Source organism: Macadamia integrifolia, chromosome 5 (assembly GCF_013358625.1).
Source record: "Macadamia integrifolia cultivar HAES 741 chromosome 5, SCU_Mint_v3, whole genome shotgun sequence".
In the NCBI taxonomy this organism is placed as follows: domain Eukaryota; kingdom Viridiplantae; phylum Streptophyta; class Magnoliopsida; order Proteales; family Proteaceae; genus Macadamia; species Macadamia integrifolia.
The window spans coordinates 36,551,189-36,567,422 of record NC_056561.1 but is presented as its reverse complement, the minus strand read 5'-3'; the positions used below and the strand labels follow the sequence as shown (position 1 = coordinate 36,567,422).

General features: G+C 35.7%; 1 pseudogene; it reads left to right on the top strand.

Annotated features, from left to right (window-relative positions):
• Positions 1-12,257: 12,257 nt before the first annotated feature.
• LOC122078053 lies at positions 12,258-16,234 on the top strand (annotated as a pseudogene).

The window sequence follows — 16,234 nt, the reverse complement described above, 5'->3', positions numbered from 1 at the left end:
GGCAATTTGGTTAAAAAAAAAAAAGAGCAATCTAATACACGAGGCTAAGGTAAAGGTGAGAAAAATAGGATTTATTTATTAAAAACATATATATATATATATATATATATTTTTTTTTTAATAAATTTTGATTTTATTTTATTTTATTATAGTCAGAGACAATCTGATTACTGACAGAATCACACCGAAGCGCTGGTTGGTAACAGATACCGTCAAAATTTGCCATTTGGAGGTCGTTTTGCTCTCCATTTGGCCTTATCCGACGACCGTAGAGAAATCCGCCGCAGAGGATCCATTTCCAAGAGGTAAATTTGGAGCGCAAAAGGGTAAAAGTATAATATTTTTGCATTTTCTACTCTGTGGGACAGGGGTGTCAACCGCTTGGGCTCGGTGGGTTTTCGTCTTGTCTATTTGGTCCCCACCACTTTAAACTTTTGCATTCGTCCCTTTTCCTTAGATTGTCCTTTGTGTTATTCTGGAATGTTGTTTGAGTTAGGGATATAAAAAGATTTTTAAAAATAAATTGAAAGTGACATATTAATATATTATTATTAAAAATATTATTATATTATAAAAATATAAAAATTAAAAATATTATTATTATACATATTTTTTGAATACATAAAAAAAAATAACACCTTGAAAGGCAATAATAATAAGAAAATCCCTATGACTGTTTTTGGTACTCAAGTGAAAAAAAAAATCTAGAAATAGAAGAAAAGAAAAGAATATAAATGAAATGAAATGAAAAAAAAATTATGTTTATTTGACTACCCATAGAAAAAAAAAAAATAAAGTTTTTCATATTTTCTAGTGTTTAGAGCATTTAGGCATGACTTTTTTTTTTTAATAAAATAAAACTTTAACATTCTCAAGGTAAAATTTAAATTAAAAAAAAAAAAAAGCTTTTATTGACTCAAGACATATTGAACATAATGAGAATTTATTAAACCAAGAAAATAGTACATCGTTTGGACTTTTTCATCACTGGGCTACCTCACATAGCCTATAGGTGTATGATGACATCTTCATAGATTATTTAGAACTTGACATTTTCTCTTAATTATCTCTTATATTTCCAAAGCATTGGGGAAAAAAAAGACTTAACATTTTCTCTTTTGAGGTTTATAAGATAAAGGTATAAAAAGATAATAAAAAATAAGTTGAAAGTGATATTATTATGTCCTTGTCAAAAGTTGTCATTGTCATCTAAATACATATGTAAAATGACACCAACACTTTCATTGGAAAAAAAACAAAATTATATCAAGAGCAAAAATTTAAAAATACAAATTATTTGACACCTTGATTGTGTCAATATAAAAATCCTTTTAGGCTTTTCTTACAAAAACATAGACACATTTGGCCATCAATTATCAATCCTCAATCGAGTTTATGGTAATCTGGTTTTAAACAAGCTAATCAACTACTTGAACTATAAACAATTCTTAAACAAACCATATATGGGTTTAAATGAGCTAAAATGACCAATTATCAATGGATCATAGTATTCAGTCAATCCAATCAAATGACTATTAGACCACTATCTTGCACCAATAACATCCAATTATTAATCGATGAATACTTTAGCCTAACACATTTAATAATCGATCAAGCCTGTCTCATAAGTGAAACCTATTAGCACGAGCCAACTTTTGGCACTCCTAAGGTGGGTCATTACTTATTACCGTCTCAAGTCCAATTAGGAAGATATTGCAGCGAGACCCAATTAACTAGAGGAGACTAGAGAAGAATTCAAATTGGGATATAGCCCTGCTTTCATTGTAACAAGGTGGCACGATTGGGGTGGGGGTGATATATGTCTAGTACATCTCGGAGCTGATTCCCATGGGACGTCCAAAGTATACAAAATTTTTGAAATCCCCGCATCTCGTGAATTCGTACCTGTGCACCGGACACCGACGCCTCTGTTCTCACTGTACAAAGTTTTAAGAGTAATGTTTAGCAGTTGTCAATTTCCCTAAAGCATTTGAAAACCGTGCTAGTGGCCTAGCGAGTAGCGGGTATATTTTCGTAATCAAATTTTCTTATTGACAGCTTGGTAATAAATAATTTATAATCTTACTTTTTTTTTTCCCCTCAAAAGATGTGTAAAAGATAATGCTTTCTTCATGATGACATAACAATAAATCACTTTTCATTATTTTAAAAATCCTATTATAATTATAACTTGAAATACTTTTAAGGGCAATTACTATCATTCCCCTACACTCAGCCTATATTTATTAGAATTCCCTTAACTTCAACTCTTTTATTCTGATACTCCTCTATATTTTAACTTTTATCTCTTCTTCTCCCTTGCTCTTTAAACATTTAAATTACTCCACTTTTTACACACGTCATCGGTTAAAATCAATTACTTTACAGTGTCATGTTGAAGACAACTTGATCCGTTCTATTTTGTTTTACTTCTCAAAATCCCTCATCATTGTACTTGGAAGTGATTTCGAAATCCCTCCCTCATCAATACACGTAAGACAATGGAGTACACTATATAGAGTAGTCATTTAGGCTCTATTTAGTATAATTTCAAATTAAAATTTTCATTGTTTTCTTGAAATAAGTTAACAAATAAGTTTTTGTCAATAAATTGAAATTATTTGGTTGCAACAATTTAAATTTTTTCATGAATACAAAATTCATTTGGTAACTTTAATTTTTGAGAATAGATGTCTTTACTGTTCTTCTTCTTCTACCGACTCAACCTCCCAAATTCTTCTCACACACTGTATCAAGCATTTATATAGGAGTTGGGTGCCTGAGGACCATTTGGAATAAATTAGACTTATTTGAGCTAGAGGAAGTCCCTTTCAATAGTCCTCAAGCTATAGCATCTTTTTCCAATAAGATTGGTAATCTAGACTCCAATTGAACTTGCACTTAAATTTGTCTTAGGGGAACTCAATAAATTTAATTTCAAGACTACATAGAGAGGGTGCGGGATGTGATTGCCATGAGAGGTGGCACAGGAAAGTTGAGAGATGGTTGGTGCATGTTGTGTCATGAAGTTCAAGAGTCAAAGCTCCACGACATACAAAGAGAGAGATAATGACATTTACGATATCAGTCTCAATGCCTGTGATTTCTCTATCTTTGCCATGAAAATGGGAAGAGAAGAGAAGGAACTATCGTCGACGATTGCAGTAGATGAATGAAATGGATCTTCTTCTATAAAGCTCCACAACCTTTGATTTCTTCGACTTTCCTATGATATTGTAAAGGTAGGAGAATGAGCTATCGTCAACGATTGTAGTGGAGCAAAGTCAGAGAAATCACAGGTAGTGAGAACCCAAAAAAGAGAAATATTCTTCTCCTAAGTTAGTTGGTTTATTCCCCACTCTATCAACCAAATGTCAATATCTCCACAAAATGAGGTGCTTCACTCAACTAAGTGAGTTGTCCACTATCAACAAATGAAATGTTTTACTCTTTTTTTTTTTTAAAACCAAGGTGTCCGGGTCAATTTACATGCATCTCGACTAATCCTTGGGGAGACTAGCATAGCAACCCACCGTCACGATCTCCACTTAAATCGTAGATGCACAGACAGGGAATCAAACCTGAGACCGTGCGCCTAATCCACACAATCCCCAATTCGCCCTAACCATCTGGGCAACCCAAGGGGTGGGTAATAAAATGTTTTACTCAATAAGTGAGTTATCTACTTTTATCAATGTTGTTGTATGGTTGTCCTTGTTGGCAACCGGACACTTGGCAGTGATGACGTGGCCAGTTTGAGTGACGTGGATGAAGCTGATGACATGGCAATTTTCAGTATCACCAATGAGATAACATAGCCACTTGGTATGCATGGAGTGGTTTGATACATCCTTAGTATGTGGTGCGAATTTTTGGGTCAAAACCGGTAAAATTGACCTATTTAAGCTCGAGAGCATTTTCGACAGTGAAAATGATATTTTTGGAAGATTGTTTCTTCATGAAAAAAGATAGATTGTAATTTATCTAGTCCAATGCATCTGTTTTGTCACATTCCGATACCATATGAAGAAGTTACGACATATGTAGTATTCGATGACAGTTTTGGCATTGAAGATGAATTTTTTAAAGGAAGTGTTCTATATGTAACGATACGAAAAAAATCTAATCTTTCCAACGGTTCTAATTTCATCACGTTCTGATTCCGTATGAGAAATATGCGTCATTGAAAAAGTCTAGGGGCATTTTGATATTTTTACATTGTTGAGTCAGATGATCAGGTCTTCTGGAAAGTCGTAGAGCATCTAGTCACGGTTCCAACGCACTTCGTTTCATCTCAATCGGATATCGTATGAAAAAGTAATACGTGTTTCCATGAAGCTGGTTCGAAAATCCAAACAAAAAATTCATCAGTTGCTCTCGGTGTTGGGTGGATTTTTTGGAATTTATTTTTGAAATTTAAATGGCCTTTGTGTAATTTCAACATTTTGAAGGTCTGAGTTGCAAGGGGTCTTTAAGCACTGAAATATATGAAGGCATGGGCTTGATTGTAATAAAATGAAATAAAGGGAAGTGAAATGGATGGTCCAAATTTGACCACGTAGGTTTGATGCCCATCTAAAGGTTGGTATGATTTTGCATTGACATGGACGAGATAGATGCTTGCGCGTGGAATTTGATTGGTTAGGTGCATAAACCTTGATGCTCTGGCGCTACACCTTATCAAGGTATGTTATGGTATTTCGCGCGTGCACATAAGGTAATAAAAAGATTCCGATCTAAAGGATCTTATGAGATCTGATTAAAGACAATCTTGAAGGATTCGGATCCAATGGTTGATAAGCCTTTCACTTTTATGAGTGGGAGACAAGCTCCCTTAAAATTCAGAAAAAGTAATCAATCAAAAATCGCCAACAAAAAGTGACAACTGACCGCTGATGTCAGCATGACATCATCAGTTGACTTCCTTATTCGAATCTTGTGGCTGAGATTTACTATCCGTTATTTTAATCGGACTGTCTAGATTAAGAGATTCCCTTTGATGAGATATACGGTCAGATTTACGCCCCTATTGCGCACGCCGCCAACGTATCCTACACCAACCTCCAAAGATTCTATTTTGAATGTTTTGGTTGGTCCAACTTCAAATAGCCATATCTCCCTCATCTTAACTCCGATTTGGGTGATTTAAGTTGAAGATTCTTCATCTCTCCGAGCTCTACACATCAGAGGAAAGAAATCAGACAGAGGGATTACTGAGGTTGCCAAAAAAATGAGTTGAATCTCGTAGAAGGCTAAGGGTTTGAATGAAAGACTTCCATCCTCTTGCACTTGATCCATAGCCCCCATTAGAGGCTTAGGAAGCTATTGAAAACCAAGGCAACAAGCTCTATTGGTTATTGCCAAGAGAAAGAAAAAGAAAATGGAAGAGAAGAGAAGAAGAGGGAAATAGAGAAGAAGTTTTTCACTCTCTTTGTTTGTGTCTTGAATGCCTCTCAAGAAATATTTTCTCAAATCTAATTAATGGAGTTTGATGGTTCTTGTTGAGAATACTATTTTTCCATTAAAGATTTATTTACAAGGAAGACTAGAAGATGAGAAGTAGAGAGAGAGAGAGAGAGAGAGAGAGAGAGAGAGAGAGGAGTGTGTGTGTGTGAATGTGAATGCCATTGTTGCTCCATAAAAGTAAAGACAATGAGAAAAAGAAGAAGAAGAAGAAGAACCTAGAATTTGGTTATTGTGAGTTGCTTCAAGAAACCCAAGTGCCAACTGGGGTTGAAGCATTGACTGCACCGAGACAACGTGGCTGTAGTCCGCATCAAGTGGAGATCGACATTATTGCATCTTCGACGGTTACTCATTTCCAAGGTAACCTCACTTTTGCCATATTTCTATTATTATAAATCATTGTAGGCAAGATGTTTGATAAAATGCCTAAGTGATAATTGTAGCCTATTTAGGAGAAATTTACATGTATGAGTGCTTCACTATAGGGCATTGTTCTAAGCCCAATTTTATTTTTTATTTGTGGTCAATGGGTGCTGGACATAGGGGCTATGTATTCCTTGGTAGTTACAACTACCTAAACCTATTTGCCATGAGTGCCGCCTCTTAGATCATTCTGAGAAAACCAGGGTGAAGACCTAGCCATTGTATGTCATTGGTGAAAAGTGGGAATGTGTTCCCTTAACTGTGAGTGCAGTCATAACTAGTATTGAGTAAATACTGAGTCTGACAGTGGGTATTACTCCGTGCATGTAGACAACTGGCCGAAGCACGTATTTCTTGTATTGTGGATGTGTATGCTCGTATTTGTATTATAGATTGGAGTGCTTGGCTGCAAAATGGGTGTGTACATCTGGTAGACCTGACCACTTGATGGTGCAGTGTGGATGTGCATACGACTGTGTATGTATGTGACAGTGGCTACTGTGTGAGGTTTATGAGACAACTCTGGGCAGCAATACATGTTATGTGAGTAAGTTCCATGCAACAGTAAGAATGATCAGTAGTATACATAGCAGCTCTGGGCAGCATCAGTAAACTATGCTATTGAAATGCAAACAGTGATTACCACATCAAGGGTACAGATGAAAAATGACAAATATTTGGCACACTGATTCACCCCCCTCTCATTGTCAATCGGGACCCAACAATCAAAACCTATTTTTGCTCATTTTATGACTAGTTCACTTCTTACTCTAAGCATATTATGCAAGTAATCTATAAAATATATAAATGGAGAAGCTCATCCTTTAGTAAATAGATCACAAAAAATAGCATTGAAGCAACGTTCTTCTCTATAGCAATGTTATCTCTCTTACATCATTTGTAGTGAAAATCTATAATAGTCTCCTTGTTTGTGAGTGCTTTTTCATTTGATCATTTTATATGTAGTATCAGTGAGTGATTATTATATTCAATACCATTATCTTCTTCTATTCTTTGGTGTACCAACACTCCCTTGTAACAAGATATTTTGAGTATTTTTTTTCCTTTCATTTTTGTATCTTTATTTTCATATTCTATTGTTATCTTTCATATGTCGTTTGATGCACAGGTGATGTGCCCCAATTGGTATCAAAGCCACAACCTTGCCTTTTTTGTAACAAGATTATATATATATATATATATATAGTTTAGTCTTAAGAAAAACAGTTTTAAATTCTCCTTGTAAGTTATCCTTTAAAGTGATTTGCGAGAAATACCTAGCCATCTTATTGTGAGATAAGAAGAATTTGAGAGAGCAATATTGTTTGAATGTGACTTTTAAGTCTCTTTATTTGTAACAATAAATTTCTAAGAACATTTTCTCATAAGTAAACAAATAATAATTCTCCCCATCCTAATAATAATAATAATAATAAAAAAAAACAACAAAATTATAGAGCTAGAAGAAAATATTACAAATTGGAGTTTCCCTTTATGTCCCCATAGAATTTGTTTATCTTAAAGGTTATTGCTTCAACTAAAAATCTACATTATATATTAAAACTCTAAAAAATACTTTATCTATTCAAAGTGATCATGCAAGTTAGCAGGTGTTATGTCCATCTCACTATTTCCTCATTTGAAAATACTCATGCCCCTATTGATGCCACCTACTAGTGTGCGACACATAGACGACATGCCTATCCCTCTCTCTGATTTCAAACATTGAGAAAGAACGCTACTCATATGTGTTCTCTACACCCAAATAGAGAGTGGTTTGGAAAGATCGCATGAACGACTTTTCATATCCTTTTTCAAAGCACTCTATGTCTGGGTGTAGAGAATAGAGACAAGTTGTGTTTTTTTCATTTTTAATGATGGAAATTCTATCATGAATTGTCAATTAAAAAAGTGAAAGATATATTTCATAAGAAAGTGGAAGATTTAACTATTTAAAATGATATTAATAATAAATAAAATTTTTACTAAAAAAATAGATAAATATTTGTTATTAATATTATTTTTGCAAATCAAACAAGGACCAATCAAATGAATGTTTTCATCACTATAGTGATTTAAAACATGAATTATTTAAATGACACCTCATAGGTGTATTTAGAACTTGACACTTTTTTAATTGCCCTGTCTTATCCCCAAATGTTGTCTAACTTAGGAAGTATAAAAGGGTTTTTTAAAATAACTTAAAAGGATTTTCTTATTGATACCTTTAAGGTGTAAAATAATTTAGAATCTTAGTTTTTTGCCTTTTTAATATAATATTTTTTTTTCCAATGAGGATAAATTATGTTATTTCATATGAGTTTTCGAATAATATGCTAGACAATGACAACCTTTGGTAATGACATAATGATTAGTTATTCTTAAATTATTTTCTTATTCCTATATTAGAAGAACTTTTGAACGATCAAAAAAAGGTGTCAAATATTAAATACTAGCTCAATGTTTTAAATCGCATATTGGGATTAATAATGGTCCAGGTTGATATTAAAACCGACAAAAACCGATATTGATACGGATAAAATGATATGGGATATATCAAACAATTTTGCTCTCATTTTTTGAAAAAAAAAAAAAAAAGGTTAGATTTTGGACTATTTTCTCTCATTATGTATTGAGATACCATTACCGTGCATAGATCTTTTTGCCTTTCTTTTGGATCTAAAGAATCTCTTATTTATTCATCAGATTATCCATAGGTTGACAACACCAAATTTGAGAGTAAATGAGTTTTTCCAAGCGACATGGAATTGCGTTCACCACAGAAGCTTTCCAAGCGATGTCTGATTAAGTCATATTTTATACATCCATTACCGTTTTAGTTGAGCATTTTGATTTTAGATCAATGATAAAAGTAATTACATAATGTGATATTCTCACATTTGCAAGTTACAGGGTCATGCCTATAAATGATGTTAAATGGGAGGATTCGATGCATCTAGACACCGATTTACCCATGGATCGACTCACATGTGATCAAGGGCAAGATGGAATAAATTTCACTAAAGCAATCAAGGGTAAATAAGGAATTTCACCTCAATTTATAAGTTTAACTAAGAGATTGAGCAAGAAAGAATAATCGGACAAGGAAGGGCTTGCGCAAGTTTGAGAAGAGAAGTGTAGGAATATGATGGTAATTTCAAAAGACGAGAAGTTTTTCGGAACATATTGGATATTAGGTTCGTTGAGTTCGTAATTTAAAATGATGTATCTTTAATTCTCGAGTCGAGTCAATCCGGGATCAGGATAGAAAGATATGATTGAAAAATCATTTTTGGCTAAGTTGGAATTTAAATTGAAATTTCAAATTGGGAAAATGACAGGTATGCTAGCGTAGTACCTAGGAATTAGGAATGCTAGCGGGATATTAGCCGTAGGATTTGTTCCTCTTAAATGTAACCGTTGGATGGAGAGAAAATGTCCAAAGCTTCAATCCACCACTGTTACACCTTATCTCTCCCCTAATTCTATCTCCACCCTCCTTCTCCGTCTTTGGCTCCCACGGTTCCTCTTCTTCTCCCTCTCCTTCTTTGACTCCGACTCCCACTATGGTTTCTCTTCTATCCCTCTCCCAATAATTTTTTTTTTTTTTTTGTTTTCTTCTTCTCCTCTAATGGTATCCCTAATTTTTTTTTTTTTTTCTGGATGTGTAATTGTATAAATCTTAAACAAAGTAGAACAAAAGGAAGAGAAAATTCAACTCAAGACTACCCAATTAAGAAAGAACAGAATCAAAGGCATACAACAATTAAAGAAGAAATATACAGAATTTAAAACCTCAAAACTCCCCATGAATTCAGAGAGACCAACCACCGAGAGGTAGCAGCAACATTATTAGGGTTAGGTTTATTTTCAATGAGAACTTGCCCTTGTGCGAAAATAGAAACTACAAGGAATACAAAAACGAAGAAGAATAAACAAACTAAATGATGAGAATAACAATAACCAGTAATCCCCAAGTCGTGTAAGAATTCAGGGAAAGCATAAAAGAATAGAAACCAAGGAAGAAAACCCAGTTCCTGTATCGATGCTTGGGGTAGGTACAATGTCTCCATCTTGCTCCCTCTCTATATTATTGAGAGGGTGTGGGAGACTTCAGAGGCACATGACTAGAGGTTTTCATAGGGAATTGTTGGGTTCGGTGGCGGAAAACTTCACCATCGCCGGAGCCGAAGTAGAAGCCACTGGTGCGATTCACTTGATCTGATTACGCTTACTACACTTGGTGGAGAATTTATTTCCATCCTATGGGTTAGAATCTAACCCCTCTTTATGTGCCTGGAGGTCCCACCGGAGTTTGCTTTCTCCGACTGGATCTGGTAAAAGATCCCATCGGAGTTCGCTTTCTCCGATTGGATATGGTAAAAAGAATGACTTTTCTGACGACTCAGAGAGAGAAGAGAGAGAAAGAGGGAGAGGAAATGTGTAGCAAATCATTTGTATACCTTCTCTCCATCCAATGGTTTAATTCAAGTTGTTCAAATCTTACGGTCAAAATCCCGCTAGCATTCCTAATTCTTAGGTACTATGCTAGCATACCTATCCCTCTCATTTTAAAAGTTTAAAAAATAAATTCAAAATATCTCCTCCCTCTCCCCTCGTAACTCTCTTTCCCATTCCTATTTCCTCTTGGTTTCTTTCCCTCTCATTTTTTTTTTTAATGTTTATTTCTCTCTCTCCCTCTCTTTTTTATTACAATTATATTTCTCTTTCCTAATTTGTTTAAAACTCTCTCTCCTCTTGCAAGTATCTCTCCCTTTCCTAAATTGATTTTAGCACTCTCTCCTTAGCCTATATATAGGAACCTAATCACAACTTGAGAATTAACTTTTTAGAGAGCTTTTTTTTATGAGATTTTTCTTTTTTCTTGAGTTGTAAGTAAAGATTGAAGTTGAAGTTTGGAGTTCTTAAGCTTGCAACTTTAGAACTTAATTTTCCATAGAACTCACTTCCCTTTGATCGACCTGCATCTACACACGACTTGTACAGTTGCGGTATTACTTTATTTTTCAATCAACGTCTACCGTCAGGACCTTTGTTATCACCTGTAAATCCACTTTGACAGATCTCATCTTTGAGATTTCACTGGGCAACGTGCGTGATGTAATTGATGCCGGAGGTTTTATCAGAACCGACATCACGAAAGGCTTCATTGAAGGACTGGTGGGAGAATTTTTGGGAATGTTTGAAATGGGCATGTTGTCGGCCATAATTTTTCAAAAGAAAGGGGTGTTCTCACCCATGCCCCCTCTTTTTTATTATTTTGGCATTTGTCATGTACCCAGCCATCTTGTAAGTTGTCCCTACAACCCCTGTTCTAGGGATTCCTTCGGTTTTATCCAAGCCTTAGCACCAGGGACCTGTCGATTCCCTGTAAGACAACGTCATATTTCAGTCCTTGGTTCTGGATGCATTGTATCTAAACCTTATGTTTTTCAAGCTTTTTAGCTGAATGAACTTGTTTTTACCACACACACACACACACACACACACACACACACAAAACCATTACCATGCCCGATCAAGTATCATATTGGGTTCCAACAATACTGACATGTATTAGCCAATATGATCAATCTTATACCAATATCAATACCAATACCTTGAACCATGCTATAGAGGTCTCATTTAGATAATCCCTTTGAACAAATCCCTTGGTTAAACCAACTATATAAGGGTTTGGTTTGTTTGTTTAAGTACACTTGGATGTTTGACTAGCTCTTGAGGGGGTCAAACTTGCTTCCCCCTCAATCTGCCTTTTTTTTTACCCGTTTTGCCCTTCTAGCTCTAGGTGTGCTAGTATTGGAGAAAGTTAATCCCTACTAGAAGTTCTGCATAAAATTTGGACTCACTAGAGCTAGGGCTAACTATAGGGTGTCAATGGTCAATGGTCGGTTCAGTTCAGTTTCTATCAGGCTGAATTGGTTTTGAGATGAGAGTGGGAGATGAGAGTGGGTGAACCTGAAACCAATAAAGGAAGGTTTGGTTTCGGTCTGCTTTTAGTTTATTTCTGTTTTCTCTTATCAGGTTATTATCAATTTGATTTCGGGTTTGATTTTGCCATATGTATATATAATTATAAAAAAAGAATATATATATATATATATTTTTTTTTTTAAATCGTTTTCAGGTTGATATTGGTTTCTTATTGAATTAATATCGATTTGGGTTCAAGTTTGGCCGATTTTCAATTGATCCGATGCAGTTTGATTTTCAATTGATTCCATAATACCCCAAACCAAATCCGGCCCAATAAAATCGATTCGGGTTGGGCTATTTTTGACCGATTCGATTTAGGGTTTGAACACCTCTAAGCTAATTGGAACCGTTGAAGTTGGGAAACTCGGGTACTCTTCACGCATATTTTCCAACGGCTCTTGGATAACATACGAAAGCAGTAAGCTATCATCAGAACCCCATCTCCCTGACCGAGGTGAGTCGCTTCATCTCCTCTCAAAGATGCGCGTCGTTCTAGCCTTATAGGGTTCGGTCCATGGAAGATGACACAAGTGTAAATCCTCTGAAAGCTTGGATTCTCAGTTTCAACTGGAGATTTGTTCGCAGAATATGAAGATAAGCCCAGGGAGGAGGAAGAACACAACTGAGAATTCTGGGTCTTCACTCTTGATACAGAAGTCTGTAGGAGGTTTAGGGGGTTCGGTTGGGGAGAAGACGGAAGGTGGGAGAGGAGGAATTTGAATCTTGAGCTGCGATTCAAGCAGAACCATTCGGCTATAGATTTGGAGACGAGTAGCTTGCTTTCATTCTTTATTTCCTCATTTTGAATGCTTAGGCAGGCAGGGGCGAAGAATTGGTACCCACTTAGGTCATTCACCCTACCTATAGGTGGAACTATTCTGACTTTATGCAAAGGGGTCCTGTTCTCCTTCCGTTATAGAGTCCATAACCAGGGGCAACTTTTGGGAATGCATTTGCAGCAGCCGATAAGAAGCAAAAGTTGTCTTCTCTCCCAAGTCCCAATGTCCGCAATCTTCTCTGCAGCGGGCTCGAACGTCTTCAACTCCTTTGGTTATAGGTAAGAGCTTTATGGTTTCTTAAGGAGTTCTTGAGCTTTCCTTTCATTATCCAATGGTTTAATTTCTCTTCTCTATGTGTGAAGTCCTCCTTCAAGGTGCTGTAGTGCTTTTCTTTTGCTCTTCTTTTGTTTTACAACATGACTTTATCTGACTCTTTTAGAGTTTAATCTGGTTACTTGGAATCCACGTAAATCTGTAATTTCAATTGATCGTGTTGTTTAGTCAATTCTTTTTCTACGAAATTAAATGGTCAAACATTCTGTTTTAAGTGATTTTTTTTTTTGGATCTTAGTAACTACTTTGTAGAATGATGGTGTAGAATGATGGTGGAGGTTTGGGGGTGGGAATGGCCAAGAGGCTCGAACTCGAGACCTCCTTGTGTGTGTGGGCTTAGCACACCACAGCTTCACCAACTGCGTAGTTATCTTACTATCCAAACGGATGATAAAATGTATTTTCTTCTTTTATAAGAGGAAATTTTTTTTTTTTTTCGTGATTTTCTTGTATCTGATGTTGGGTTTATTATTACTATTTTTAAGTTGCAGTGTGATTTTCTTGTATCTGATATTCGGTTTATTATTAATATTTTTAAGTTGTAGTCTGATAATTTTTTTTCTTCTGTAAATTAGTTTGTTTATTTGACTTTTCTGTGACTTTCTGCGAGTCGGACTTTAAGCTAAAGAAGTAACATATATTGAAGAATTATTAACATGGCAGCGGAAACTTTTAGCAAATGAGGATCACTACCTCCTTTAAGCCCCATCGTAACTTCAAACATCACTGTCCAGCTCCGGCAGTCTTTGTGTACTCTAGCTACTCTCCCTTCTCCGGTGATCACCGATATGCAAAACAACAAAGGGGTTGCTCTTTTGTCGGTGTCTCTCTTCCTTAGTCATAGGCTTTGATGGATTTCCTATAAGTATTTTACCCAAGTCAAAACCTGTGTAACTTCCTTACCATCAAGGTAAGTTAGGGGTTAGGGAAGTTATGGGATGGGTTAGAAACAACCACTTATTATGCTGATGTGGCAATTTGGGCCACATCAACTCACATTCTCCCACTTGGCCCATATTGCTGCTACATGCCAAATGATGTTTTGTGTTGTCTCTAATGTATGGTCATACTTTAAATATTAGTTTGCTTAACATTCAAAATGAAAACTCCAACTCTTGAATCATGGTGGTTCATGTCCAATCTGTAGGCAACTCCCTTCCATCATTACAATGAGCTGTCATTTCCATGATAAACTCTTATGTGGTTTGTTTCAACTTTAGAGAATCAAAACCCATGGTCAATTCAAGGGTCCAATCCTTATTGCCTTTATCCTTAAGGGGCATGTCATTTCAAAACTTAATTTGCGCAAAGATAACAAATGATAAAAAACTTCTATTGGAAGACCCAAAAGATTCTTCCAATGTATCATTTCTGGGTCCAATGGAATTCATAGGTATAGGAAGAAGCCACTCAATTAGATATTTTTTCTTTCGTCAATTATTTCGATTGTTAATACGATATAGAAGGACCGCTACTACAAGCAGTACTACACCTTTGATCGTGAAATATCGATTGCTTGTTGAACCCTATGAATCGCGTGAAAGTAGGATACTCCAAATTCGGGGGTCAAAGAGTTTTATAAAAGGTTTAGAAATAATTAACTTATATACTTGATAAAATATCAGGCACACAAATGATTTATATAATCCCATACGACCCACATGTCCAACTCTGGCAACCTCTGTGTACTCTGGCAACTCTCCTGTCTCTGGCAATAACCAATAATGCTAAAACAATCACCCACTTATTATGGTGATGTGGCAATTTGGGCCACATCAGCTAACATATATCATTATGTCCTCCCACCACCCCCAAAGTTTTCTAATGCAAATCACCAATTCTGATCTTTTTATTTTTGCAGGGTTGGGTAGTCACCTTCATCAAATATTGGGAACTGCTTCCTGGTCTGGTCTGGTCTGAGATGGGATCTGAGGGGCCTCCTGCTATTACTGTTCACGCTAGTAGATTCAAGAAATTCCACGGTGTGGCTGATAATCCAACAGAGACAATGTTATTAACCTGCAAGAGTTCGTGAAGAGTAAAGGATTGCCTGCAGGAAATAGGCTTGGTAACTGCACTGTTCTTGAGACCATGTGAGTTGGTGTGCTGCCCATGTTCTACCAAACCATGGAGTCGCAAATCTCTAATCCATTTAGGGATTCTTCACGCAATGAACAAATCATATGGGTCAGCTTTAATTCTTTAGCATTCTTCTTTTAGTCTAGGCTGAGATGAGTTGTGCTTTTATGGTTGTGGTCATATGAAGCTTCACTTGGAAGAGCAGGAAAATGTCCCTCTCAAAATGTTAGTTTAGAAGAAAACAATAAGAATTTAGTCTAGGCGACACTTTAACAACTATGAATTGTCATATACATATATTTTTTTTTAATGCAGAAGTCTTCTGCTATGATACTATCATTAGCTTTTCACATTTCCAATCCTAGGGTACACTTGTTACTGAAATGTTTTGGCTTTGCTTCTCAGAATGTGCATCTAATATTCATAATCCAGTAGGCTAACACAAGACAGATTATATAGCAAACATTGTTGCTTTTTAAGTAAGTGTTGTACATTGGTCTTCAACTATTGGCATAATCATTTTCATTTATTAGTGTTAGTTTCCATACAATAAGTTTGATCTGGAGGTGACATGCAGAAAATGTGATCCAGGCATTACCTACAACAACTTTTCATGCAACTAATAGGGAAAAGTATTAGAATTATTTTTCGCAAATCATGATGTAGAGAGGATCAGAATTGGTTTATGCAACTGGTTTGGATAAACACCAGAATCCATGGAACTTTAGCTTATATTTTGTAGCTACACCAACTAATCATGATCCAATCTACCTGCCTCATTGTCTGTATGCACTGGTGAACTTTAATTGGTAGGGTTTATGTACAGGAGAATACTGAAATAGAGTCCTTCATAATCAAGTTTAAAACTATTTGTCAGAAAAAAAAAAAGTCTCAAATTGATCATTTGCTGCTTGGGGGAGTTTGTTTCAGAATGATCATTGGATGTTTCAAATTAACGTTAACAAACCATATCCTCTGTTCTCTTGATGGAGCATTGATATAATTAAGCTTTTCATGATTCTTTTTTCCAGGTTCACTTTGGGGCTAATAGTAGGGCATCAAGAGTTGCCATTGAGTGATAGGCAGTGAATGAGGCCACTTTCCATTGTCCAGATGAGCTTGGATGGCAGCCTCAGGTGGATATCCTTCTTCTTTAG